Source organism: Lontra canadensis, unplaced genomic scaffold, assembly GCF_010015895.1.
Source record: "Lontra canadensis isolate GAN:19392208 unplaced genomic scaffold, GSC_riverotter_1.0 scaffold36, whole genome shotgun sequence".
Taxonomy (NCBI): domain Eukaryota; kingdom Metazoa; phylum Chordata; class Mammalia; order Carnivora; family Mustelidae; genus Lontra; species Lontra canadensis.
This window is the reverse complement of record NW_022631030.1, coordinates 1,302,815-1,330,388: the sequence shown is the minus strand read 5'-3', so window position 1 is coordinate 1,330,388 and position 27,574 is coordinate 1,302,815. Positions and strand designations below refer to the sequence as shown.

The window sequence follows — 27,574 nt, the reverse complement described above, 5'->3', positions numbered from 1 at the left end:
ACTCCCAAGAGCTCTTTCTTGTTATTTTATTGTTCCTATCAAAAGAAAAAAAAAAAAGATCATTCTGTTTGTGTTTCTTGGGGGCATTTCTTCTCTCTCTCTCTCTCTTTTTTTTTTTTTTTTTTTTGTTGGCATTTCTTCTCTTACTGCAGATTTTTACAGGGATTTCTTTTCTCTTGTTTTCTTCTGTTCCCTATTGTTGCTTTCTTTTCCTTAGAATTTTCTTCCCTGATGGCTTAGGCACTGCCTTTGTGATTTGTCCAAATGTCTGGTGATCCTTGGTGATCCTTTAGAACGAGGCACAAAAACCTGACTGGGGATTCTCTGCATAAGGGCTCATCAGGCATTAGGATCCACTGGTCTGTAGGACAAGGCCCAGCCATGGGTTTGGGGATTCCCAAATGTCAGCATCCATGGGTCTTTTCTCCGGAGGTGGTCCTCTCCAGAGGGCGCCCTCCCTCCCACCTCCCGCCTGGAGGACACTGGCAGGCCTAGTGGAGGGAAGGGGTGGAGAAGTTCCCCCAGAAGGTACTTTCACTTGGTAACTTTTCTCCCTGCTGCATCTGCTTCCCTTAACCCTCACCTGAGCCTCATGTCCCTACCTCTAGATCCTTCCTCACTGAATCTCTCCAGGGAGCAAACCGTCTTGCCAGGGTGGGGGATATGTAGCCATTGGCTACACAGGATGGAGAAGATCTGGGGGCCCAGGTGCTCCTTAACAGACTTCCACCCACTCTCCCTGCTTGCAGCCTCGCTCCTCATCCACGCCACTGAAGACCGTGGTCCTCCCAGCTCCTGAAGACTTCCAAGACTGCCCTTACCCCATCATGAGGAGCCCTCCACACACCCTCGGATTCCAGCTCTTCTCAGTCTGCTCCATCATTAACACTCGAGTCTGCTTCCCATTGCCCAAAGGATTATTGATGTCTCTTGTTCTTTGTTCTACCACCCGACTTTTTTGCTTCCTTTGTCTCCAGGGGTTTCTTCCTTTTTTATCCTTTGATGTTCATGGAAGGGTGATAGGGAGGGGATTAGAAAAGCACCTGTTTAACCTAAAGTTGCTGTAACTCCCTCAAAGGACAATTATCATGTCTGGCCCAAAACAGGTGTTGAATAAATGTTGGCTTCCTTCCTTCCTGTTTTCTGCCATGCAGATACTGCTCTGTGCATCTGTGGCTACCCAAGAAAGGTTTTAAGAGGCATAAAGTACCTTTTCGGAGACCCAGAGTACTCCCCACAAGTCCCTAGAATTTCCACCAAAAGAATCAATTCAGACAATGTTTTCAAGAGGTCTGCAAAAATGCAAATGTAATGGGAGCATGGTAGGTCGAACGATGGACCCTGAGCCTCTCTTCCATTTCCCAGACTTGGCCTCTAGGTGTGCTTCGACCTGCCGTAAGAAGGACTTGCCCTGGGAAGCACTTGATCTTCAGCTGGCCCCAGAATGAAGACACGTGGGACGATCTGAAATCTGGAGTCCCGGGGAGCCAGGCGAGCCCAGCCAAGATCATCTGCTCGCATCCGAGAGCCAAGGAAGAGCTGAGGGTTTGTCAAAGAAAAATAAACTTGAAGGGGCTTTATTCTCACAAGATCAAGAGCCTTGGTTCCTCTGGGGAAAGCTGTGGCCGGCAGGGATCCCCAGAGACTGGAATGCTCAGCTCAGCACGAGTCCATTTTACCCAAAGGAGAAGAATCCCGTTTGAACCCTCCAGAGGGTTTCTGACCACGTCCAGAACAGAGACCGACTTCCTTCCATGGCTCAGCAGGGTCTGGGGACCTGCGTCTGCCAGCGTCTCTGACAATAGCCACTTGGCCCCGTTCACTTGTCCCTTCCTCTGGCCCCCCTTGTGCACTCACATGTATCAAGAAGTTCCTGCCTGGGAATGTTGCACATGCTGTTCCTCTGGCTGCAATGTTCTCTGGGAGACCAGCTCCTCATCATGCCGTTCTCGTCTCAAGGTCACCTCCTAGACAGGCCTTCCGCTTCCTACCCTCTGCCTTTAAACTGGTTTTGGTTGTGATGATGCTAGAGGATTCCTCATTTCTGTGGATGGTATTATTTATTAGTTTGTGAGCTTATTTTCGGAGTTCCCTGCTAGAATTAAAACTGCGTGAGGGCAGGAACGTGTCTGTCTTGCTGGCTGCTGAAGGTGCAGCTTCTGAAACCCTGTCTGGTGCTGAGCAGGGCCCCGTGGGTGTTTATTGTCCGAGCCAAGAACGAGAACAAGGATGCGTAGAAAACAGTGCTGGAAAGACCGGTGCGGCCTGGGCTGGGTGGACTGGAGTGCCAGAATGAGGACTCCAGACTGTACTTAGTGAGCCACTGGGAGCCACGGAAGGCTTTAGAGGAGAGGATGCGGTCATCAGAGCTGTCCCGCAGGAAGGGTAATGCGGCAGGTCTGGAGTGCTGCTGGAGAATGGAGAGGAGGCCAAGAGCCCAGATGAGGCCAAGCCGAGAGCTGTAACGTGGGGGACGGGCAGAAAAAAATGACCATCTGCTTCACAGTTTCAGGAAGGGCTGGCTGCCCCCAGGGACCGGTCCGCCCTCCCCTGCCTCCATCCACCTCTGATTCCTCATGCTTGTCTGCCCTCCCCAAAAGCCCGGTCTGGGGCCATAGCTGGCAGGCTCGGCTCCCACGTTCCTCCCCGGCTGCTGCCGCTGCTCGATTTCTGGTCAAGGAGGAGCCCACAGCTGTCAGGCTAGTGGCTCCTTCCTTCTTCTCTGGTTGGTTTGAAACTCCGGCTTTGTGCACACTGGCCGCAACGGTTGTTTCCAATTCCCCAAGGCAGATTTAGACCCAATTGCTGAGTTAAGGCAGACAGAGGGGAGCTGCTGTGCAGGTTTTGCCTTCATTAATAAGTTTCCCTGACAGCAGAAGGAAGTCTTTCCAGTCAATTCTTTGTAGTCAATTCCTGATCGTCGTCCTCCTGTTGTTAATATTGTCGTTAAACTCCCGAAGCCTCACTGAGTGAAAGCTAATTATAATAATTAACAGAGAACTCCTGAACTTGTCAAACTGATAATTATAAACCACGGGGACTTTTATCATTAATAGATGCCATGGAAAGGGAAGGCACAGGGGTGCTGGCAGGGAGAGGCATGCTGGAGATGTGCCGGTCCAGAGCCAAATCCGAGTGCCACCAGGACAGGAGAACATGGCTTCCTCTGGCTCTGTGCCCAACACTCAGCCTGCCTCTGCTTTCCCGCAAACCAGCCCTGAGTCTCTCCATACACAGATCCCCCACCGCATTGCAGAGAGGGCCCACCTTCTGCCACACACACACACACACACACACACACACACACGCACATTCTCTCTCCTACACATTCACATAGTTGAACAGGATTAATTTTTACTATAAGGAGGCTTTATATTAGTTCATTCATTTGTGCAAAAAAAAAAAAATGTATGGAGCACCTAGGAAGCACTAGAACTTATAGGCCAGAGATAAAATCGTGGGTAAGACACAATGCCTGCCCCCAGAGGGTTTAAAGTCTAGTGAAGGATGGGGAGTGGGGAGGGTTCCAAAAAACCCCTTAAAAATACAATAGCACTTTATAATAGTTCCAATGAGGGTATTTTCAAAGTGCAAAGTGAGACTGGGGATCAGGTATGAAATCTGCCAGCCTGGGGAATGACCCTGGTGTCAGACCGATGGAGAACATTTTATAGTTCTGAACATTTTATAGCTCCTAAATGCCTTAAAAACTGGATGAAAGTCATGGCCTTTCACTCCGGAAAAAAGCTCAGTCATGCATAAATGTAAAATGTTTCTGGAATTTCAACACTTCATGGAGACCTCAGTTTGGGCTCTAAAGACCTCTACGCTGCAAAACCCTGTTGTACGAAGCACGGACCCTGGGCCTGGCACACGGCAGGTGCTCAGTAAGAGACAGCTTGTACCGATATAACTGATCTCACATTCTTGTTGCAAGAACTATGTAACATGAGCTCCACGGAAGCACGTGGTTAATTCCGAAGGAGAAGGTGCGTGCTGGTGACTGTTAACTACCACTAGTAGATCAAGTCTGGTCTCTGTCTTGTTGCCGGGGCGTACGCCAGCCAGACACGCCCAGCTGCGGTCCCCACCGTGGCTTCTCCTCCACATCACCAGGGCACATCGGGGGACTTCCAGCAGCAACTCTGGAAATGATTCTCTCCCTTCTTCAAAGCTGGCCTAGTCATCAAAGACCACCTTCTGCTGGAGATTGCCCGAACCCTTTCCAAAGTGAGCCTTAGAAATAGCCTGGCTTTCCGGCACCCCCACCCCACCCCAGACTGTGGGTGGAATTAATTCTAGTCTGCTCCTGGCTGTGGTCTCTCCTCCCAGCCTCTGATGGGTCCTTTGCTAGCAGCAAGGGCAGAGGGGTGGCTTGGAGAGGCTCTGGGGCCCTCCGCCCTCTCTAGCAATCTCCATCCCTTCTCCCCACGGACCACCCCAATGAAACCTGTAATCTAAAATCCAAGCAACTCCCTTGACTATACAAACATATTCTCAAGACCAATTCCCCAGGACGGTTTTGAAACCAAATTACCCCTCCCAAGTCCCACCCACATACACATTTGCCAACGACCATAAAAAATAACTCTGCAAAGTCAGCTTAAATGGCTCCCCTGGCTCGGGTGCAGGGGAACCGAGACGTCAGAGGGACCCCGGTGATCTAGCAGGAGGGGGCGCTGCTGGCTGGCCCTGCATTGTGTCCGGCTGTCCTCTTTCTGAAATCCGGGGGCTTTGGCTGGCAGGTGGAGAAGGCCAAAGCAGTTCAAGTCAGGGCATGGCTTGGGTTCGCTTCAAAGCCCCAGGGCGGTCTTTATTTTTAGCCCAAGCTCCAAAACTGTCAGAAAAACTTCAGAGGCCTCCAGGCCCAGCAGTGGCTTTTGGTTTTGGCTGGAACAAGAGAGGGGCAGACCACAGGGGACAGAGGGACCCTGCCAGGGGACTCGGCGGCGGGTCACCAGCAGGGCCTGGGCCCAGGGAGCGAAGGTCTCCGTGGAGCGCCTGGGGAACTGGAAGGCCAGTTGGAAGTTGAGGAAGCCTCGCCCCGCGGCTCCCACTTCCCGACAAGTTCTGTGTCTCCTCTGCTCGAAGGGAGAGGGTCAGGCCAGGCTAGCTTTATCTGGCTTGCTTCTCGCCAGAACCACAAAAGACCAATTTCCTCCGCGAGAGCTTTTGTTTCCAGAAGGGGCTGCAGCTCATCCCGGGAGAAGCCATTGTTTCTGCAGAGGATTTTTAGATCAGCGGCTGGCTTTTGGCGCCCTTCTCGTCTGAGTTCTCCTGTGCTTTCTGCGCTGCCCTGCTTTCCTGGACATAAACAACAAATGGTCCTATTCACCCTGGAGATAAGATTGTGCTTCTCCCAAAGTCACCGCTGTCCTCTTGCTGCTTCTGGAACTGCTTGAATAATGAGGCTCCTGGAGAATTTGTGTTGTTTTATCCTTTTCTTCGCCGAGGTTGGAGATTCCCCAGGCAGGCCCAGTGGGCAGTGCCGACAGGGGGTCACCTGGGGGTGGCTGGTACAGGGCAGCGGCCCAAGAGAGCTCTTTGTTTGCTGTCCTGCTCTGGTCCCCGCGGAGCTTTGTGAAATATATATGTATATATGGGTTTTGCTTCCTTTTATTTCATTTTTTTTTAATTTTAATTTTTTTTTTTTTTTTTTTACTAAGGCAAACAATGGCTCTCATGCAAAGAATTCCCCATCTTCCAGAAATGGTGGAGAGCTTCAGCCTCTGATTTCTTTCCACCTCCTAGAAGCTGCTATGGCTCCAAGCAGACCCACGCGGGGAATGGAAAGGAGGTTTGCCAGAGTTAGCAGCCAGCTTATTATTTCAAAGCACTTCTTCTCTGGGGATTCTGTCCTCCCCGCCGGCCCCCGCTGGACCTAGGGCGAGCAGCAGGGCCGGCTGTGTGTTGCGAGAGGGCGACCTTCCTCAAGGCACTTTCATGCTCAAACTTCATTTTCTTCATCCCCTAGAGCTGGAGGATGATTCTGCCAGCCTCGCGTGTTTGTGCTGAGGCTCGAGTCACGGCGAGGGACGGGGGAACACTCATGTAAACGGCTGGGACCGTGTTCTGAGTCCAGGCATGAGGTTATCTTTGCCGTTAGCCCTCACTACAGCAATCATCCGTTTAAGGCTCAACAACCAGGTTTGTTTCCGGACTTAGAGTTCAATCCCAACTCTGCCGTTTATTGGCGGTGTGACCTTGAGCAAATGATTACGTGTCTCTTTGCCTTCATTTTCTTGTTTATAAAAACAGGAGTAACACCACCAAATTTCACGGGGCCGTTGAGAAGTTTAAAAGAGGTAATAACATAGATGAAGTGTCTGGTTCAGGGCAAGTTCTTAACAGATGCCGGTCCCCTTTTCTTTCTACTTTTTATTAATCCCCTTAGCCGTTCCTTTAGTGTGTATTTAACACTGATTATGTGCCAGGCCTTGTGCCGAGTACCGGGGATGCATGAGGTAAAGATATGAGGTGTACATTGTGTGGCCAGGGTACAAAGAAACTAGAGTCAGTCAGTGAGCTGAGTGGCTTGTACACCAGCAGGGAGAGAGCAGATTAATCCTGTCTGGGAGCCTCAGGATGGCACTTGACCCAGGCCTTGAAAATGTGCAGAGGATTTTGCCAAGGCAGAGAAGCCGGGTGAGTCATGGTTAGTCTTGCAGTTTAGTATGGCTGCCCGCGGTATGAAGAATGGGCTGGGACGGGGCCGGAGGTGGGGATCAGGATAAGAATAGAGGCAATGATGTCAGTTAAGAAGGACGGGCGTAATTCAGAAGACAGATGAGGCTCCAATTAGGGAACCGACATTGGGGAAGGAAAGGTTTCACTTTGGTGAAAATTTAGTTTCTTGAAATAAAGAAGGAGGAGTCGACTTGGTGTCTGGCTCAGGATAAAGGGCGGGTGGGGATGGCACAAACCTGGAGGTCACAAACGGGGCACAAAGGATCCCCAATGGCGCATGCTTCGGATCACAGAGAAGCCGGGAACGGGCTTGAGCCTGGAGCCACCCTGTGGGGCCCCTCTGATCAGGCATGAGATCTGGGGACTGAAGTCCTCAACTCCCTTGAAGGTTGAACATCTTAAAAAGACTTCCCTTTATTTCCAGTGTGTATGTTTTGGAAGCCCCTAATTAAAATGGGGGACCATGTGGTCGCTTTGACCAATACAAGCATAACTACTGTACCCTCTTCTGACCACGTCACAGCTATAACTACCATATCACATGCTCTAATGTGGTAGCATGATGTTTAGTTATTTATAGGTCAGTGGAATCATAGGTGATTTTCTTTTATTTTGTTTTTGAGCTCTTCCGTGTTTTCCGCATCGTCTCTCGTGAATGTACATTATTTTTAGAATGATAAAAAGTAACTATTAACCCAATAGCAAAATGAGCAAAAGCCTTGAGTAAACACAGAAGAAGATATCCAAGTAGCCAGTAAGCGTAGGAAAAGATGCCCACCTTCATTAAACAGCCGGAACGTCCCATTTACAATGACAGTGCAATGCCATGACCCACACATCACCCAATGGTACGTGTTGGCATGGTTACACGGAACAAATGTAACTCTCCTGCATTGCTAGCAAAGAATGAACTCATAGAATCACTTTTAAAACTTTCTGGCAGTATGTTGTTTACCCTGCTGCGGAGCATACGCAAACCATATGACTTCCCCTAAGTATAAACCCAAGAGACATGCACACATCTGTTCCACAAAAGATACGCACAGGAGTGTTCACAGTAGAACCGTTTGTAATCATACCAATCTGGAAAGTAGCCCAATGCCCATCACTAGTGAAATAGATAAAGAAATGACGGTCCACTAGCATAAATGATGGTCCAGTAGTAGGGTCCAACAGATACAAGAATGAGGATTCCACTACTGCATACGATGAAGAAAAATTCTCAAGGATATCACTTGGAATGAAAGAAGACGGATATTTCTATGAAGCAAAATCAGTCTGTGCTCTTTGAAGTCTGAATGGTGGTTACCCTCCCAGGTATAACCAAAAGGCAGCATGAGGAGGACTTCTAGGAACGTTTCGTTTTTTAGTATGCATGTGCCGATTACACATGTGTTTCTGAGAACTCCCTGAGTTGTGTGATATGTACACTTCGATGAAGGTATATTATACTTAAATAAAAGTAAAAGAGTAAGAATTGCAACCTAAAACTCAACCTAATGACAGTTGCAGAAATGAGGGATGGCTGACAACTGGCCATGGGACTTAGGGAGACTCCCTCTGCTTTTCTTCACCTGGAGCTGGTGTCAAAGGTGATGGTAGCAGGTTAGAACAGGTGCTGGGCGTAGCAACACAGTGGGAAGACATCTGCACCAGCATTTCCATAGCCATGAAGCCCCAAGACCTGAGAAAATCCACTTCTTCTGACCAAGTATAAGAACACGTGTTTGATTTTTGGGATGAAAAGGTGATATGACTATGGAGTTTACAGAACCAAGAGAACATGAAGCTATTATAAACAACCTTACGTCAATATCTTTGAAACGAGACGTAATGGACATATTGCTAAAAAAAAAAAAAAAACAAACAAACCCCACAGAACTTACTGAAACTAATGCAAAGTGAAAGAGAAAATAGAATTGGTTTTCCCTTTAATGGAGAAATCAATCCTATTGTTAAAAATGTTCACAAACACAGATGCGCACGCACGTGCACACACACACACACACACACTTCAGGCCTAGGTGGCTTCTGTTGTAAAATCTGCCAGATTTAAGAGATAGAAGCAATTTTACAAAAAACTTTTATAGAGGTTCTTAAAAAAAGGCAAACTCTCTAACTCACTTAAGGGGTTAGCAAACATTAACATCAAAACTGGCAAGGATGTATTTTTAAAAGATCTTATTTTTATTTACTTAAGAGAAAAAGCACGAGTGGAGCAGAGCAGAGGGAGGGAGAGAAGCAGCCTTCCTGCTGAGCAGGGACACCCCTCTCCCCACAAGGTGGGACTCAAACTCAGGACCCTAGCATCATGACCCGAGAGGAAGGCAGACATTTAACTGACTGAGCCACCTAGGTGCCCAAAAGCTGACAAGGATATTATAAGAGAAAAGTCTCAACCAATCTCACTCACAAACCTGGGTACAAAAATCCTAACATGATATCATCCTCAACATAATATCATTGAACAGAATTCAGGAATATGTGTTGGAGACCATTAAGAGAGAAAAATTTCTTACAAAAAAGCAAGGTTAGCTTAATATTTGAAAACAATTCAGTCCACCATATTAACAGAAGAAAGAAGAAATTTAAGATGATCCTCTCAACAGAAGTAGGAAGGACAATTAATAAAACCCAACATCTACTGATGATAAAAGCTCTAAGCAAAATGGAAATAGACAAGAATTATTTTATGAGAAAGATAACTATAAAAAACAGAATATCATTTTTTTACAATGTTAAAATTATGCCATTGACTATATTCCTTATGCTGTATCTTTCGTGACTTACCCATCCATAACTGGAAGTCTGTACCTTTCATTCCCCTTTACCTATTTACCCATCCCCCCCTTCTCTGTGGCATCCATCAATGTGTTCTCTGAGTTGATGGGTCTGCAAACATTATTCTTTTTTTTTTTTTAAAGATTTTATTTATTTATTTGACAGACAGAGATTACAAGTAGGCAGAGAGGCAGTCAGAGAGAGAGAGAGAGGAGAAAGCAGACTACCTGCTGAGCAGAGAGCCTGATATGGGGCTCAATCCCAGGACCCTGGGATCATGACCTGAGCCGAAGGCAGAGGCTTTAACCCACTGAGCCACCCAGGTGCCCCCTGCAAACATTATTCTTAACGGGGAATATTGAAGCTTTCCCTTTGAAGCCTTTGCAGAGGGAAAGAAGACAAGGATATAACTTCTGTTCAAAGTTGTACTACTGATTCTAGCCAGTACAATTAAAAAAGGTAACAATTGTAATGAGATAACTAAAATCGTCAGTATTTACATATATTATTATTTTGTATATAGAAAATCCAAAAGAATATATAGATAAGTAATCAGAATTTTTTTAAAAGAATTTCTTGATTTGACAGAGAGTGAGAGAAGGAGCGAGAGCACAAGCAAGGGGAGAAGCAAAGGGAGAGGGGGAAGCAGGCTCCCTGCTCAGCAGGGAACCCGATGTGGGACTCGATCCCAGGACCCTGAGATCATGACCTGAGCCGGAGGCAGAGGCTTAACCCACCGAGCCACCCAGGTGTCCCAGTAATCAGAATTTTTAAATGATTCAAAGAGGCTGCTGGATACAAGGTCAAAATACAAAAATCAAGGAGGTTTGCATAATATCAGCAAAGAGAATACAGATTATTCTTTAGATAATCATAACACATTCAAAATAACATCAGCAAGTATAAAATACCTAGGAATAAATGTAATGAAAGATATGAAAAAGTTCTGTGCATATAGCAAAACAAAAATAAGAGCGAACAAACAGAAAAATACCCTGTAAAATATTATTTGAAAAAAAGTGTGTGCAACCAAATATTGCAAAGATATTCATTATCCCCCATCTAGCCGTATATTCAGTTCGATCCCAATCAAAATGTCAATGGATATTCCTTTCTTCCTTTTTTCCCTTTTGAAATTGAAAATCTTATTCAAAATTTATATGGAAGTGCAAAAGTTCAAGAAGCTGACCTTCTTAACAAAGAACAAAAAGGTAGAGGGATATATCATTAAGCTACAATAATTAAGGTAGTGTGATATTAGCAAAATGATAGTCAGATAGACCAATGCAGCAGAAGAAGATACCATGCAAATGGGCATTGGGTCTGACATGGCAGGATGGTGGAGACGGGACCATCTCTTCTCTGAATGGTTTGGGGCACTTTCATATTCATATGGAACACAATAAAACTTGACCTTTATATCACAGCATATACAAAAATCAATTTCAGTTGGTTTATATATTTAAAAGTGAAAGGCAAGACCACACAGCTTCCTATAAGACACTATAAGACATTATCTCTATGAACCTGGGAGAAAAAAAAGAATTCTTTAAAAGGACACGAAAACACCAACCATGAACGGAAAGACTGATAAACTGTTCTACATCAAAGTTAGGAACTTCTATTCAAAAGACCCATTAAGAGGGAAAAGGCAGGCACAAAGCCAGAGAAGTTATTTGTAATCCACATAAACCAACAAAGGACTCAATAAAAAAAAAAAACCCTCAAATATATATATATATATATATATATATACCTCTTACAAGTCAATAAAAAAAAAAGACAACACAATAGAAAGATGGGCGAGAAATGTACTTGATTAAAAAAAAAGGCCAGTTGACATATGAAAATGGCCAACCTTATTAGTAGTCAAGGAAATAAAGACTAAAACCATAATGAAATACTATTACCCCCACCAGAATGATTGAAATTACAAAGATTGGCACTAGCAAGTGTTGGTCAGGATGTCAAGCAGTTAAGTACACTCATGTCATCGATAGGACCGTACCTCTGTATGATCACTTAGAAAACAGCGTTCTGTTAGCTCCAAAACAAACTCTCCAACAGGGCAGGTTCAATCCCAAGTACATACCCAGAAAATATAGACACATATTATCCAAGTACCTGAGCAAGGGTGTTCATAGTGATGTTATTCATGATATTCCCAAAGAGGAAACAATCTAAATGCTACCAACAGTAGACTAGATAAATAAATCAGTGGGTTTGGACCATGGCACACTATGCAACATTGAAAACAGATGACAGGTGCATGCCCAAACAGGAATGACTCTCACATAATTTAATACCAATCAAAGTAAGTCACACAAAATAATAGTAAGATTCCGTTTATATGAAGTCCAAGACTGAGCATTACTAATCAATGATCTTAGAATCCGGGATAGGAGTAATCTTTCGGGAGGAGAGAAAAGGTAATGACGATGGGAGGAGGGCGTGGGAAGGGGATTTTGGGATTGTGAGAGGTGTTTTACCTCTCGGTCTGGGTGATGGCTTCGCAGGGCTTTGTTTTATGGTAATTTATGGAGCGATAGTTACAAGTTTTATATATATTTCTGTATAAGAGCTAGACTTCAATTTAAAAAAAAATTAAAGAAAAATAAGTATAAATATACATACCAAACTAGAAATTGCTTAAGTCCCAGACTAAGGAGATTGGGAAGGAAAAGTTAATGGGGTTTTGTGAGAAGAGGATAAATTCACTAAAAAAGGGGGGGGAGGTACTTCAAATAACAAATTCCCAGAAAATGAAGCTCCTGTTTCACAAAGTCAACACTCAACTTCATTTTTTTAAAAGTCTTCATAAATCATGCAAAGCAGGCTGCTTGCTTTGGCAGCTCCACACTAAAATTACTCCATCCACCAATGCAGGCATCCTCTCCCATCTCAAAGTAAACAAATCTCAGCCGAGGCAGAATCCTAAAAGTTTGTAGGGTATTTCTTTTGTTGCCAGATTCTTTCCATAGCATTTGGTATATTTTAAAAATTGCTGGGCTTGCCGTCAGAACCTCAGGTTCAAACGCAGACGGTCTCCCACCAACGATGCTTCGACTTAAAATTTTCCGACTTTGCAATGGTGCAAAATCAATATGAATGCAGTAGAGACCATCCCTCGAATTTTAAATTGTGATCTTCCCCTGGATTAGCAATATGTGGTACTGTCCTGTGTTGGGATGCTGGGCATCCATGACCGACCCACTTTCAACCATTCTGCACCCATGCACCACACTGTTTGTCCTTTTCGGTACAGCGGTTGACCGAAGGCATGAGCTATCCAACCCTTCCTTATAAAATAGGCTTCCCGTTCGATGATTTCGCCCAACAGAAGGCTGATGTAAGAGTTCTGTGCACATTCCATGTGGGCTAGGCTGAGCCATTAAGTTCGGTAGGTGAGTGTATTGAATGTATTTTCAATTCAGGATATTTTCGACAGGCAATGGGTTCACCAGGATGTAACCCCATGGTGAGTCGAGGAAGATCGGCACCAGTTAGCTTGGCCCTGGGATCAACTATCCGACAAACTAAGCCTCAGTTTCTTCTTCTGTATGATGGTAAGAATACAGATGCCTGCCTCCCAGAGTTGTGAAAGATAAGTGACACACAGTGTACACACCACACACACATGCACGCATGCGCACTCACACACACACGCACACACTTCAGACCTTAAGGTGTTATACACCTGGAAGGGTTTGTTCCCTCCTTGGCACCCATCTTCTTGGCAACCCCCATGTCAGGTGTCAGTATAATCTACGCTTTTAGCCCTCTTCCCTGTATCATACCAGGAAAGAATCTGATATTAGTAATTTATATTCCAAGGATTGATTGATTATTCTCCAACTGGAGCTCAGCCAGGCGTTTGCATTTTATGTCTTTTATCCCTAATTGTGGCGTGAAAGATTCTTTCCCTTGTTAAAAGAATCTGAGACATCAGCAAGAAGGTGCAGAGCTCGGAGGCAGGGGGAGCGGGAGCTTGAAATCGTATTAGCCAGATTCTGCTGGTCCTGAAGGTGAATTTGATTTAGCCCTTTGCAAGTGCATTTTATTTTCCTGGAGAGGGCGTGGAGCAGTAGTCAGAGGGACGGCCGCACTCCATGGCCCCCCACTCTGCTGGACTGGCCTGGGGAGAATGGTTTGGGCTGGGCTCTGCTTCTCACTTCTCCCTCGGTGCTCCTGACCTTGGCCTCATCCTTGCCACCTCCTCCCTTTGTCCCAAGACACCACGTTGATCTTCTGCTTGATTTTATTTCTCTTTTGAAATCGTTCATACCTTAATCTCCTTCATCTGGCATCCCAACATTTACTCCTGGCCCGTAATTATTATTTTTACCACTGGCTATAATGTTTTAGCAAAAAAAAATAAAAAAGAAACGAAACGTGTTTTCTGTCATGTTTCTTCTCGGTTAACAAAGATGGTGCTGTCCCAAATACGTTAAAAGGAAAAGGAAGTTGAAAAAAATATAAGAAACTGGAGAGAAACCAGAAGAATGAACTCCACAAACTATTAAGTGCCGGAGGACAGCAAAAAGGAGTGTATTATCGAGAAAAAACCCAGCGGGGTGGAGAGAGGGGAAAATCTCAAGATCTTATCTCAACCAACAAAAAGTGCCTGGAGACATGACTTTGATAAAGAGACTCTGGGCGGAAACCATGGGAAGACAATCTCTAAAATGGGATTCCAGGGGCGGCGACGGGAGTCTTTTGACTCACAGTGAAGAAGCAGAGCTTGAGCCGCCAGCAAGCCGTGACTGAGTTAGCTAGACGTGGGGTTAAAGGAATGTCCAGTTGTGAAACACAGCAAACAAACTCGCCGAGAACCCGCCCTCAGATAAGAGACAGGTGCACGTGAAGTGACGGGCAGGTGCTCCCCCTGCCTTGAAGCACTTTTGCGCAGGGAGTGGTCTAGCAGTCAGGGGGCCCGGGAAGCCGGCAGCCAGCCCCAAGGATGTAAGCTGTTGGTTGCTTCATGGGGAAATGTTCCAGAGCTAAGCATCCCGGGCAGTACCCTGGAAACTCACATTTCCTCTACTCCCTCCTGCCACCTTTCTCTCTCCTTGCTTCTCTTCTTCCCTTCCCAACATACCCCTGCCCTCCGGGGCTTCATCTTTTGGCTCAGGCTTCCTCATCTCCCCACCCCTCCCCTCCTCTTCAGGATGTGGGAATTAGAGGCTCCTTTCCCAAATCATCATGTCGGAAGGGAATGGCTTCTTGCTGCATTCACATTAAAATTTGAAGATGGGGAAGAAAAAGAGAGGGAAAAAAAGGAGCTAAATTAGCAATGTTCACTCAGCGTGATTTTGCTTTAATCCAGGCCTGTGAGCTTGACAGGACTCAGAATAAACGAAAGCAGATGTGTCCATCACGCCAGCAGATATATTACTACTAATCCCAGACAAGACGGCAAAAACACATCACGCCTGGCCCCCACACTGTTTCCATCTTAATCCGCCTCTAATTGCGCCAGGCACGCCGCCTGCACACCTCTGTCCTCCCAGGCAGCTCCCTGCACTCCTCTGGTTTCCACTCCCGCCCTGGAATGGGCCAATGTCAAAGTGGCTCTTTTTGCTGGAGCCGAGTTAAGGCGGCTCAGGAGGTCTGGGCTTGCACGCTGCTGGAGAAGAGGAAGGTACAGCGAGTGTGGTGGGAAGAGGACCAGCTCAATGTCACCAAGAGGGGTCCCGGTGTCAGCGCCTGCACTGAGCAGCTGGAGAGAGTTAGATGAGATGGTTTATGTGAAAGTAACTGATCTGATTCTTGAAGGTAGGAAGCTCAGGCAATATAATGCAATGCTAGGTATTGATATAAGAGAAATGAAAACATGTCTCTGTGAGAAAGTTTGTCCATGAACGTTTATAGCTGCTTTATTCATTATTGCAAAAAATGAAAGTATCCTAAGTGCCTATCAATAGGTAAATTATCGTGGTATATTTATACAATGGGATGCTACTCGGCAATAGAAAGGAACAAGCTTCTCGTATGCACAGCACTATATACAGATGATCTCAAAGATACTATGCTGAGCAGAAAAAGGCAGACACAAAGTGGTATAAAAGAACAGACAAAACATATCTACTGATAAAAACCAGATTAATGCTCTCCCGGGTCCAGAGGAACTGCGTGCATTTTGTTATTAACTGGTTTGTTGATTTTTCTAAGTTAAGAATAATAATAGAGATTTCCCAGTTTCCTCTTTTTTGTTTATTTCTTGAAGATTTATTTATTATAGAGACAGAGAGAGAGAGTGGGGTCATAGGGGCAGAAGGAGAAAGAGAGAGACAGAATCCTCAAGGGGACTCCTCACTGAGCACAGAGCATGACACAAGACTTGATCTCATGACCCTGAGATCATGGCCTGAGCTGAAATCATGAGTCAACAGCTTAACCGACTGTGCCACCCAGGTGCCCCCACCCCCACCGCTTTTTGTTTTTTGATAACGTTGTTTTATGGTTGCAAAGATTTCTCTAGTGTATAGACAGTTCTGTTCTACTCCTTTTCGTCATCTCTGTTTCATCGATGGTCAGTTCTCCTTGTCTGCCTTGAACCTTCCTTCATAGACTGTAATCATGTGTCTAGTGACTGTCAATCAATATTTATGAATGAAGAACTCTGTCCATTGGTTTAGTAAGCTGGTATAGGTTTCAGAAACCCCATTCTCACATCCATAGTTGGGCCCTAGAAAGACAGATTGACGGGCAGAGTTCTTTTATCAGCTCCTTACAGGCAAAGCTTCTTCTGTAGGCACGGGCTTTGATTTCACTTCTGGGAATAACTGGACCAGAGCTGTGAGTAGCCATAGGTATTGGGCAAGAGTTTTCCAAGACAATGGTAAAAAGAAAAAAGAGCAGAACCTTCTCAGTTATTTTTTTATTTTGTCTGTCTATAGCCTCACCCAAGTTGATGGTGCTACCAGGTTGATTGGAAACAGGGGAAAGAGTACAAGGAATCCAGGGGGTTGGCCTATTCTGACATCTTGGCCAGCCCAGAATATCTTAAAAGCTGGTTGCTGACTCCAGCACATCAGAATTTATCTGAAATCCAGATGGGCTGAGTTTGGTGGTTTGGGACTTGGGCTGGAACAGCTAGGGCTATGGGCAACCAGTACCACAGAGGGATGTGAGAAGAAGCTCTAAGCTCAGAATAGTCTAGGGTGTGTCCTGGGTTTGCCAAGTCGTTGGAAAAAGTAGCCTCTTTAGATGGACTGAGGCTAGAATTTGCATCTAGCCTGGTGTGTTTCAGGGTGGGAATGGAGATAGTTAGTTTTCCCCTCTTTGTTGAGGTCTATTCAGTTATATAATGAAGTTGGGAAGGATTTGGAGGATGGAAAGACTGAACCATATCTGTTCCTTGCATGTTCAGGCACAAATGAAATTGTGGGGTTCCCATCGATTTAGATCTTTACAAGTTATGGCAAACAGTTAGCATTTTGATGTCTACTGAGAAAACTCTTTACTATTTTGTGAGTTTCCCTTAATTGTACTTAGTGTCTTTGTAAAGCTGGGCTTCACCTCTCTTCCACCAGGGAAGCCACAAAGATCCAGTCCTCCTCTGTCCATTCCTTGGCAGCCACAGCACTGGCAAATGAACAGACTCAGCAAATCAGAGGCTTCTGTCCCAGATTCTGACACTGAGTGAGTGGCAAGATGATGACGGAGAGGTTTGAACACTTTCATGAAGTTAATGGTGATGTAGCAATACTTACAACGACAACTTGTCCTGGCCAGACTTTCCCTACAAAACCGTTATCGTACTTCCTTGGCCCACTATAGGGACCTCGATTCCTGTTTGTTATTCTAGTCTGCTTCTGTCAATTCTGACGACTTTCTAATAAAACATCATTTTGTTAAGATAGTGAAAATTAGTTTCTATTTCTTGCAAACGAAAGCATACCAACTGATAAGAATCCCACTTTCAAATCGAGAGGCAGCAAAACACAGCGGTTAAAAACATGGTCTTGGGAGCTAGATGGCCTGGATTTGAATCACCAGCTTTGCCACTCACCAGCTGTGTGACCGAAACTCCATGTGTAGCAGTTTCTCAGTCTTAAGCGTGGATGATTCACGGTGCCATTCTCTTTGGGTTCTTTCAATGCTTAAAAAGTTCGGACACAAAAACCTCTCAGAACAGTGCCTGGCTCGTAGTAAGCACATTGTAATTGATCCGTCTCCAGCTGGGATTGGATACCTAGGCTAGATGAGGCAGAAGGCAATGTGAGTTCTATTACCACTCCAGGATAGAATTCTCATTTATGGTACACGGTAGCAAAATAATTAATTGAAATATTACTCTAGTCATCTGAAATGAAGTGTTCAAGGAGGGCAAGGCCCAAGGAAATTCAAGAACTACAGGGGGAAGAAAAGTACTTATATTGGCATTTGATGTTTTGTTTTGTTTTTTGTTTTGTTCTTTTAAAGAAAACAATGCACCTAAACTTCTGAAATCTCAGGCTTTCTATGGGGAAGTATGAAAGGATCTCTTTTTCGTCTCCTCTGTAGGATTAAGATAAGTGAAAACCAGCTTTTTCCCCTTCCAATTACCAAATTATGACATCTGTTGAATTAAACAACTTCTCTCTTCAGTTGGGCCCCTGCTCGGGAAAGAAGACGACTTTGAAACACAGGATTAGATGCATGTGGCAGAATTTGGAGGCATCCTGGTACCCAGGACCCCTACCTGTCACTGAGCTCCCCATACCCCTGGAAACAACCTTCCTGGGTCCAATGTCCAAGAGAGTTGCCTTAAAATAACAAGCCAATTTCCCTTTTGATCTACCCTCTCTACCTCTATTTTAACCCCTTCTTTTCTCCGAACATGTAATCAAATCAGATCCAAGCACACTCTAAGGAGAAAACAGTAAATCAAATCAAGGAAGAAAGAAACTTACCCCAAAAGAATTGCAGGATTTTCTTGACTTATATCTACAAAAGTCTTTGGAATATGTGTGGGAATGAATTTAGAGGGGCCTCATCAAATTGGACAAAACATAACTTTATATTGGACTAAATTTTCGATATGGATGAACTTACCAACCATCCCGTTTTTTGTGTGCTCAGTGGTAAGGGTTCTAACAGTTTGTGTAATTAGTTAATACGTACCTGTGTTTGGTGTTGAGCCTCACTAAATAAAATTGAGGCACCAGAAACATTTTGGCCTAAGGTAGATAAAGGAATTTTAATCTGGGAGGGTAGGAAGTCTGAAGTAGTTTCATCACAATGTACCACCCACTCCCTAAGTTGCTAGAGAGGACCCAGAAAAATCTCCCCTCAATGAAGCCTTGAGGTAGACCTTAATGAAGGAAGTGATGGCATCTTTGAGAAATATTTTGGTGGTTCTTCTACATACTCCAGAGATGCTAAGGAAGGTGCTGTAGTTAAAATAGGTTCCCTGGTTTTCACATGATGGAAAGATTACAGGATAGAAAAAAAACAAGCAGAGAACTTCTTTGGTAGAGGCAGATGAGCTTGATTGCCATAACAGAAAGAAGTACCATCATGGATAATAGAACGGTGGCACCCGCAAGATCATTGATGGTGGTTGATTGCTCATGGGTCCTTTGACTGTAAGGATGGGGTCCCTAGTGAATTAGGATATGCTGTGCTAATAAAATGACCCCCAAGTGTCAGTGGCTCAGCACTTAAAAGTCTATTTCCCGTTTATACCGAGGCTGGTACCAGCCTGAGTGACTCTTCAGAGCTATTGACCATGCAGTGACGCAGAGGCAGAGCCGGCTTCATTCTTGTAATCTGATTTCACAGTTTCCATGATAAGCAAAGAGACTACATGGGGAACTAATACCTGATCTCTTAGGCTTCAGCCAGAAGTTAAACATGTTAACTTCTGCTCACAGCCTACTGAACAAATCTGGTCCCGTGGCACCACTTACCTACAAGGGGCAGGGAAATGGATAGACCAGGTAGAATATTTGTGGGCATTACTCTCTCTGCCAGGCCTGCAAAAGTCTTATTTGATGACTATAACTGAGTAAGCAGAGCCTTTTTTTATGTTAGGGTGGTCACAACCCTTCACCCCTTCACAACTAAACTCAAGTTCAAAGTCACAGAAACCCTTGAATAAAAAGAAGACTGGATACACTTGAGGAAAGATCCTGTGAAAATATTAAGTGCATACTTAAAATCTTTCCTCCTACCCTCCTTCAAAGGTACTTATGGATATTTACTCTCTGAGAAAGGTAAGTATCTAAATCCTTTATGTGTATTAGACATCAGGTATAAACTTAGACTATTATTGCTCAGGTACTCAGAACACCACAGTGATCTAACGGTCTGAATGGAGGCTTATGCAAGACAAGTGACAAACAGAGTTTTGACCTGTGTCACTTTATGTAGTAGGACCAATGGGAATTAAAACCCATGGCAGTTAAAGGAATGGATATACCTAGCAGAGGTCCTCCTTCAGTCCCCTTTGCTGATGGAGGAAGAGATATCATGGCAGGAGGGGACAAGAGGAAATTCTCTACCTGCTCTGCTTCCTACCAAAGTAATACATCAGAATAGAAACCACACCCTTAGGAACATCATGGAAATCAGTGTCACCATCAAATATCTGGAAAAATATAAGATTGATTATTCTAATTCACAGACCCATTCGGGTCTTTGGTTTCATCCTGCCCAGGATAGATGAACCCCGACAGTGGATGTTGTGAGCTTAAAAATGTATAACTCTAAAAAAAAAAAAATATATACCTCTAACTGCAGCTGCCTTTCCTTTCATAGTCTCCTTATTAGAACGAATCAGTACAGCCTCGGTATTGAGTATGAAGTTATTAATCCGACAAATGCTTTTTTTTTTCTCTCTGCAATTTCCAACAAATGGAGGACACTAGAAGCAATTTTCTTTCAGTTGATGGGACAAGTATACACCTTTATGACTTTCTCAGAAATGTCTTAACTCGCCTTTGACCAGTACATCTCATTTTCCACTTTGCCTAGAAAGAGAGATGAACTGAGTTAAGGATCTGGGTCCTTGCTAATAGCTTATCCAGTTAGAGAGTTGGAAGGAGAAAAATCGGAGGGTTGGTAAAATATTGTGTTCCATGTAAAGAGCCATCGAAGCTTCCTGCTGCAGAGCATTAGATAAACATCAGTCAATCAGCTTTCTTCTCCAGCATTTGCCACTGTGGGGCCCGCTTGTGGTAGACAAAACAATGGCCTTCCGGAGATGCCCATGCCTTTGCCTTCACCACTGCAGCCTGTGAGTACGTTATGTGACTTAGCAAAAAGTACTTTGCAGGCGTGGTCGAGGTTTTGGATCTTGAGTTGGGAAGATTATCCCATATTATCCTGGTAGACCTGATTTAGTCAAAAGAGTCCTTAAATGTGGAGAGTACTTTCTGGATGAAGTGTCTTAGGGATACAACAGAAGAGGCGGAAGAGATTAAAAGTGTGGAAGGAACTCAACCCACAATTGCTAGCTTTGAAAATGGATAAACTGGGGCATGAGCTAAGCAATGCAAGGCCCTCTAAATGCCGAGACCAGCCCTCAGCCAACAACCAGCAAGGAAGTGAGCCCCCACAACCTCAAGGGACTGAATTCTGTCAACAGCCTGAATGAGCAAGGAAACGGATTCTCCTCAGAGCTTCTAGAAAGAAATGCAGCCTGGCTGACACTCATTTTAGTGACATGAGATCCATGTCAGACTTCCAACCTACAAAAATGTGAGATTATAAATTTGTGTTGTTTTAGGACTTTGAATGTGTGGTAATTTTTTATGGCAACAACCGAAAGTTAAAACATTGCTCAAATCCTCATGAGCAAAGCAAGTCTGTGTTGGGATTCCATTCTTCAGAGAATACTCTATGTTCTGAAGAAGTGAACAATATAATAGAAGTATTTCACGCATGAAACAGCAGATCCATGTAGCCATGTAAACAGAAGCTGGCCAGAACAAAGACTAAGAATAAGGGCTTTTCCATCCATTTGTAGAAACAACAGCCAGCAACCCTGTCATGTGATAGAGCACCGTATTTCAAGGTGACCATATAGCCTCGTGTTGGTGGGTTGATGACACACCCGTCCATTATGAAAGGACAATGATTTCCCACCACCATCCCCCCAATTGGAAGAGAAAGTTACTCTGGACTAGGATTTCCTTTTTCTCAACCTGATTTTGCCCCATATCATCTGTGACCTAAATAATGCATTTGATGTCATCACGACAGTCCCCACATTATTTCTTATCAAATAACTCACAGAAAAGAATGAAGACAATGGGCCGATACCTATGGATTCATTGTCTTATCATGCCACCATCAACCAGAAAGAGATGGCCTGAAAAAATAAGGATGTGGACTTTTGTAAAAATCTGTCCCAGTTGTGGAATAATCTTGGGAGATTGCACTAACATTTTGCTTTCAATAAGCAACCAGTACCTCATTCTATTTCCTTCACTGATATAATACTCGGGCTGGAGGAGAAGTGACACACCTTGGAGCTTGGAGTGGGGAGGGCTTGTGCAAGGCTCACAGATCTCTCTAGTGAGCCTCTTGATTGTTTTTTGTTTGCTTCCGGTCCTCGTAACTGTGTTCCTCTTGTCGAGCACTCACTGACAGCAGCTAATAACAAACACTCGCGTGCCAGGCATTCCGTCCTATGATCTACATGGAATACCGCATACTTATGACAGCTATCAGTCCTCATAACAGCTCTGTGAGTAAACTATCCTGTCCATATTTTGTGCATGAGGAGACTGAGCACAGAGATGTACATGGTGGGGCTGGAATCGGAGCACGTGTGATTTAAATCCAGGTCTCCTGCCCTTTCCCGCTATGCTGCGTGACCTCTGGATGGAGGAACGTGTCCATGGAGAAACACAAACATTATTCCACCCAATCGGAAGTCGTGATTGCCTCCTGGATGTTTCGGGGTTCTTGTACTCTTGGGAGAAGATGCCAAAAAAAAAATAATAATTGTGCAGTGTTAGATGGATGGTTAATCCTCAGTATGGAGAAAAAATGAGGTTGCCTCTGTACAGGAGGAGGAGGGAAGAGAAAGGAGTCAGCTCAGGGGCTTTCCTGAGATGGCGCTGGTGTGGCTTCAACAGCAACAGTGAAAGTTCAGGAAGGTCTGTCTGCATCTCTACTGGCAGAGTCAACAGCTCAGTTCCTTCCAAAAGGAAGGCATGGGGTAAAAGCAGCCCCACACCCCAAACAGATTCCCAACTAGTGCAGGCGCTAACGAAAGTCAAGGGATATATGAAATGGGTAAAAGACAAAGAAGTCCTAACCATGAGCTACAGGGTCATAACCAGCTATAGAGAACAGTAGAGGCAAGGATCCCCACTTCTTAAAAGGTTGCATGGGGCCACTGTTTTATGAAAAACCTACATGGGTACCTGTTTTCGCCAACTGAAAGAAATCCAAAGGGGAGTTGTGCTTTCACAATAAAGGCAAAAAGCAAAAATAGTGCCTCGCATTTGTTTCACGGGCGGCAGCATGAGCCGCGAGCACAGAGGGTCCCTCCCCACCGCACGCACAAGGTCACTAGCAGGTCAGCCTCAAGCTGCCATAGCTTTGAACCGTGTCTGTGAGCGCCTGGGCTTCATCTCCGTTTATCTTGCGCATCTGTTCCCATGATGTGACCCAAGGTATCAGAAAACCCTACAAATGTAAAATAGGGCTTTTGATGGAGGGATGACTAGGATGGTTTTTCTAGCTTCAGGCCACTAGAGCTCCCCTGCTCTGTTGTTTTGCAAAGTAATCAAAACCCTGGCTTTCTTATACCCTGCGTTTTGAGATATGATTCTTCTGACCTCCTCCCTCACTCTCATGCTCATCAGGACTCCGTGATTTCGACTTTTATTATAGATCTTTTCCTTGGCTCCTCGGTTGTGATATCTTAGTGGCTAGGTTCTTTGGATTGGAGGAGTTAAGGGGGAAAGGAAAACAGTTTCATTTCTATGACCATCTTCTTAAAAAAAAAAAAAATATCCGATGAATACCTAGAAAATCACCCCTGACTCTGAATTCCCCCGCATACTGCATTACAGGCTGTCCTCTACAATAGAGAGCAGCAGAGAGCCTTCTATGCAGTGCTAAGGAATTAGGGCTTCATGCTGTAGGCTATTAAGAGGCAATGAGTGGTTTTAAACAGGGAAATGGCAGGACTGGCTTTGCAGCTTTTAAATATAGTAATTTGTGATGAACGTGACAAATACGGCAGAGAGGTGTCCCCATCCATCCCCCCCTCTCTCTGGTGTGCCTTCCTGTGTTGTAAAGGGTAGAGTAAGAAAAACTACATTTCCCAGGCTCTTTCAGCTGGATTTTATGATTTGGGTTCAGACAATATGTCTACTCATGCAAGATCTGGAAGGCAAAGGCAGGACCCCTCTGCAGGTATCTGCGATCTTCTGCTGGCAGGCAGGTCAGTGGGGTATTATGACATTTGTGCAGCATGATTCAGAATCCAGGCACTAGCTTCCTGGATGCTGAGATATAGGGCACACAGGATGTCCCTTATTTTTTTTTTTTCTAGTGTGTTCTAGTAGGATTGCTGTGGCTCTTGTGATAATAGCTATAGTGGAAGTAACACGCTGAATTCCTGGATTTGACCTAAAATGGCATGTCCCTAACCCACGTGTTCTAGGGTTTTATCTCGATTCCTTACCTTTAAGATTGGGCATTGGAAGCAACTTCCCAGGTGGATAAATTCTGCAATATTTTACAAGTCTTTCTCGAAACCCAGTCTAGAGCATGCTCCCCCAGACTTTTCAACACTACTCAATTTTCGATAGTTCATCTTTTTTTTTTTTTTTTTTTTTTGCTCTAAGGAAAATATTGTGGTTTCTCTCTCTCATGGTTAACCCAAAGTTTCTAGGAAATCAAGAATAGGAATGTCAGGGAAGAGGGATCAGGGTAATCGGGAAAGACTCCATAGTCTATAGTACCACATCTTAAAAGATGGATAGAGATTTAACAGACAGAGAGGAGGATGGTGGACATTTCAGGCTGCTTGGTCACTTTAGACAAGTAGTCAGAGACAAAATTATCATTATTTCTGTATGGGACAACAAGGAAGCCAGACTAACTAAAATGAAGGGTAAACACAGAAGACCTGGGGGTATAATATGCATGGGGGCAGGCCAAGACAGAGCCCAAGGACCCTGAAAGCCAAACAGAGTATTTTATAGAGACACAATGACAACTAGAAAACAGTGAGGCATCTGCCAAGTACATAGTAGAGAATGCTGAGAAAGTTCCGAGTGGCAAGCCAAGAGAGACATCTCGTCTTGGAAATTCTGACTTTATCTTAATTAAGTTGAGTCTTGTTTCCATGGAAGTGTTGGATATTATGGGGCTGCAGAACCACCCCCTTCCGTGGGGCTCCCGCCAACAGCAGATAATTCCCACTAAACATGATTCTTTCGTGCTATAGCCAGACTCAGTCTTCGAATTCTCACGGAGCTCCAAGCAGTCATTAACAATCAGTAGGACTGGACATGAGATTTAGAATCTACTAGTTGTACCCAGTGGAATGAATGGAGCTCTGGCAAATCTTAACAGTTCTAATAAAATATTAACGTACTCCGTTTATTTATTCACATATTTTATTGTAAACACAATTAACGATTTCATTCTTCTTAGACAACGCAACAACGATTTCAGCGCTCGAACCCTTAAAAGAGCAACAAATAGTTGTCCGTGACTAAAAGCAAGTTTCAGAAGGCATAAGCAGATTGTATCAATAGTCTATCCCCGTGACAGACTCTTGAGTGCCTCTAATTCTGATAAACATTTCCATGCACTGTGTTAAGTCCAAAGTAAGTGACATGTGTTTAGCATTACATGTTGTAGACACTCTAGGATTAATTTCAAAAAGATCAAATAAATAAACACTCTGAGATGCATGTAATTCTTATAAACGTTCATTCCATCCTCATCACCTATCCCTGTCAACATTTGTAACCAAACCAGTTCCAGGCTTGTGGGTGCATGGGCAGCAGCAATCCCACAAATGCCAAGTCCAGCCATTCTTGGGAAAGCGCAACTCACCATTGAAAAGTGACAGAATCTGTCCTCCTAACCAGGGCTTCTGTTCTTGAGATAATAGATGACAATTTCTTTCTTTCTTTCTTTTTTTTTCCAAATGGGCTTTGGAGTCAGAGTGACCTTCTTCCTAGATATGAGGGGATTGATGGGTCCTGTGAGGGATCAGGGAGCCCAGAAATGAAAATGTTAAACTGCTTTGGGATTCAATCAGGATAAGTTTATATAGCGCAGATACTGAAGTAGGCAGAGTGGTCCCGCGAAGCGAGAGTGTGGTGGTATTTCCTTACAAAATATCCTGGAGCTCTGCAAAGTGCGAACTCATGCATCTGAACATCTTCTCTGTGGGAGTTGCGTGTGAAACCATGTGACCCAGCTCCAAAGAAAACAATTCCTCTGGAGCTGAGCCTTTGGGAATCTGTGATTGCAACCCCCTCCCACCTCCACCACGATGGCTCTAGACTGTCATCTCTCCTGCGGGTCATCTCAACAGCCTTTTGACTGGTGAGACCAGGTTCACCCTTGCCCTTCCTATGAAGTATTTCCAATGCAGAAGCCAAGAGGTAAATCAGATCGTGTCATTTTTTTGCTCAGACTCTCAGATGGTTTGCACATCATTTAGAGCAGTGTTTCTTAAACTAGTGGACATCGGAATCTCCTGAGGGGTGGTGAAAACACAGATTGCTCTCCCTACTTCTAGAGTTTGCAATTCGGTGGATAAGGGGTGGGACCCAGGCGCGTGCACGGTGGCTCCTCGCCTGTCCTCGAGGAGGCCAGGCACTGGAGATTTTCTCCTGCTTTGTTCTGAGCACTCTTCCCCCAACATAGCCTCATGGCACAGTCTTTTCCTTTAATTCTTTGTCCAAAAATTCCTCTGTGAGGACCTCCCTGACCATCCTACTTAAAACTGACCACATTTCTCTCCCCAGCATCTTATTTCCCAACCACGATTTTTTTTTCTATAACACTCATCACTGACATGCTATTTTTTACTTAACTACTTGCACATTTTTTTGTCTTCTCATCCACCAACTAGCACTAAACCGTAAGCCCTGTCAGGACATAAAGCCTATCAATTTGAAAAATCTGTTTCGTTCACTACTGTGAAACTTAAGGGAGTTCCTGGCCCATAGTAAGTGCTCAGTGTTTGTTTATCAAATGAATAAAGAAGTCCAAGAGATGAAAGGAAAATTTGGATAAGTTTAAGTAATGTAGAAGGCAAGTGAGAAAATAATTTCAGAATGAGATTTCCTGATAAATAATAATATCACATTCCACAAGGAATCTGAGTTAGATTGAACACTGAGGAAATATCCTTTATACCTAGTACCTTTTGTATCTTGTTAAAAAAACAAAAACAAAAACAAAACTTCTTCCCTACCTTGGGACCATGAGGATATTCTATTTCATCATCTAAGAGAAATCTAATTTTTAAAACTTTTTATTTTGAAATAATTGTAGTCACAGGAAGTGGCTAAAAAATGGATGGGCAAGTCTTTCATCCAGCCTCTCCCAATATTAGCATCTTGCATGGCAAGAGTTCAATATTACAACTAGGAAATAGACATTGCTACCATCTGTACGACCTACTCAGATTATACTAGTGTCACAGGCACTCATGTAGGCACCTATGTGTGCATGGGTGTGTGTTTGTGTCCCTCTATGCAATATTATCACACGTGTAGCTCCCTGGAGCAACCACCATAACAGTATACGTAACTGTCATCATCACAAGACTACTTAGTGCTGTCCTTTTAGAGCTTCCCCATCTCCCTTGGTCCTTATCTCTGGGCAACTGCTAATCTGTTCTCTATCTCTGTAAGTATGTTATTTCATGAATGTGATATAACTGGAATGATGCAGCACATGATTTTTTTTTTTTTAGATTTTATTTATTTACTTGACAGACAGCAATCACAAGTAGGCAGAGAGGCAGGCAGAGAGAGAGATGAGGAAGCAAGCTCCTTGCTGAGCAGAGAGCCTGATGCAGGGCTCGATCCCAGGACCCTGGGATCATGACCTGAGCTGAAGGCAGAGGCTTTAACCCACTGAGGCACCTAGGTGCCCCACCTCATGTTCTTTTAACAGTGGC

At 44.4% G+C, this 27,574-nt stretch overlaps 1 long non-coding RNA gene across 1 annotated transcript; it reads right to left on the bottom strand.

Annotated features, from left to right (window-relative positions):
• Positions 1 to 3,628: 3,628 nt before the first annotated feature.
• LOC116874343 lies at positions 3,629 to 18,523 on the bottom strand. The gene is made up of 3 exons (XR_004383970.1): positions 18,512 to 18,523; positions 14,526 to 14,529; positions 3,629 to 3,702 (listed from the first exon to the last, which is right to left on the bottom strand). It is a non-coding gene; the product is annotated as an uncharacterized LOC116874343 (long non-coding RNA).
• Positions 18,524 to 27,574: the final 9,051 nt, after the last annotated feature.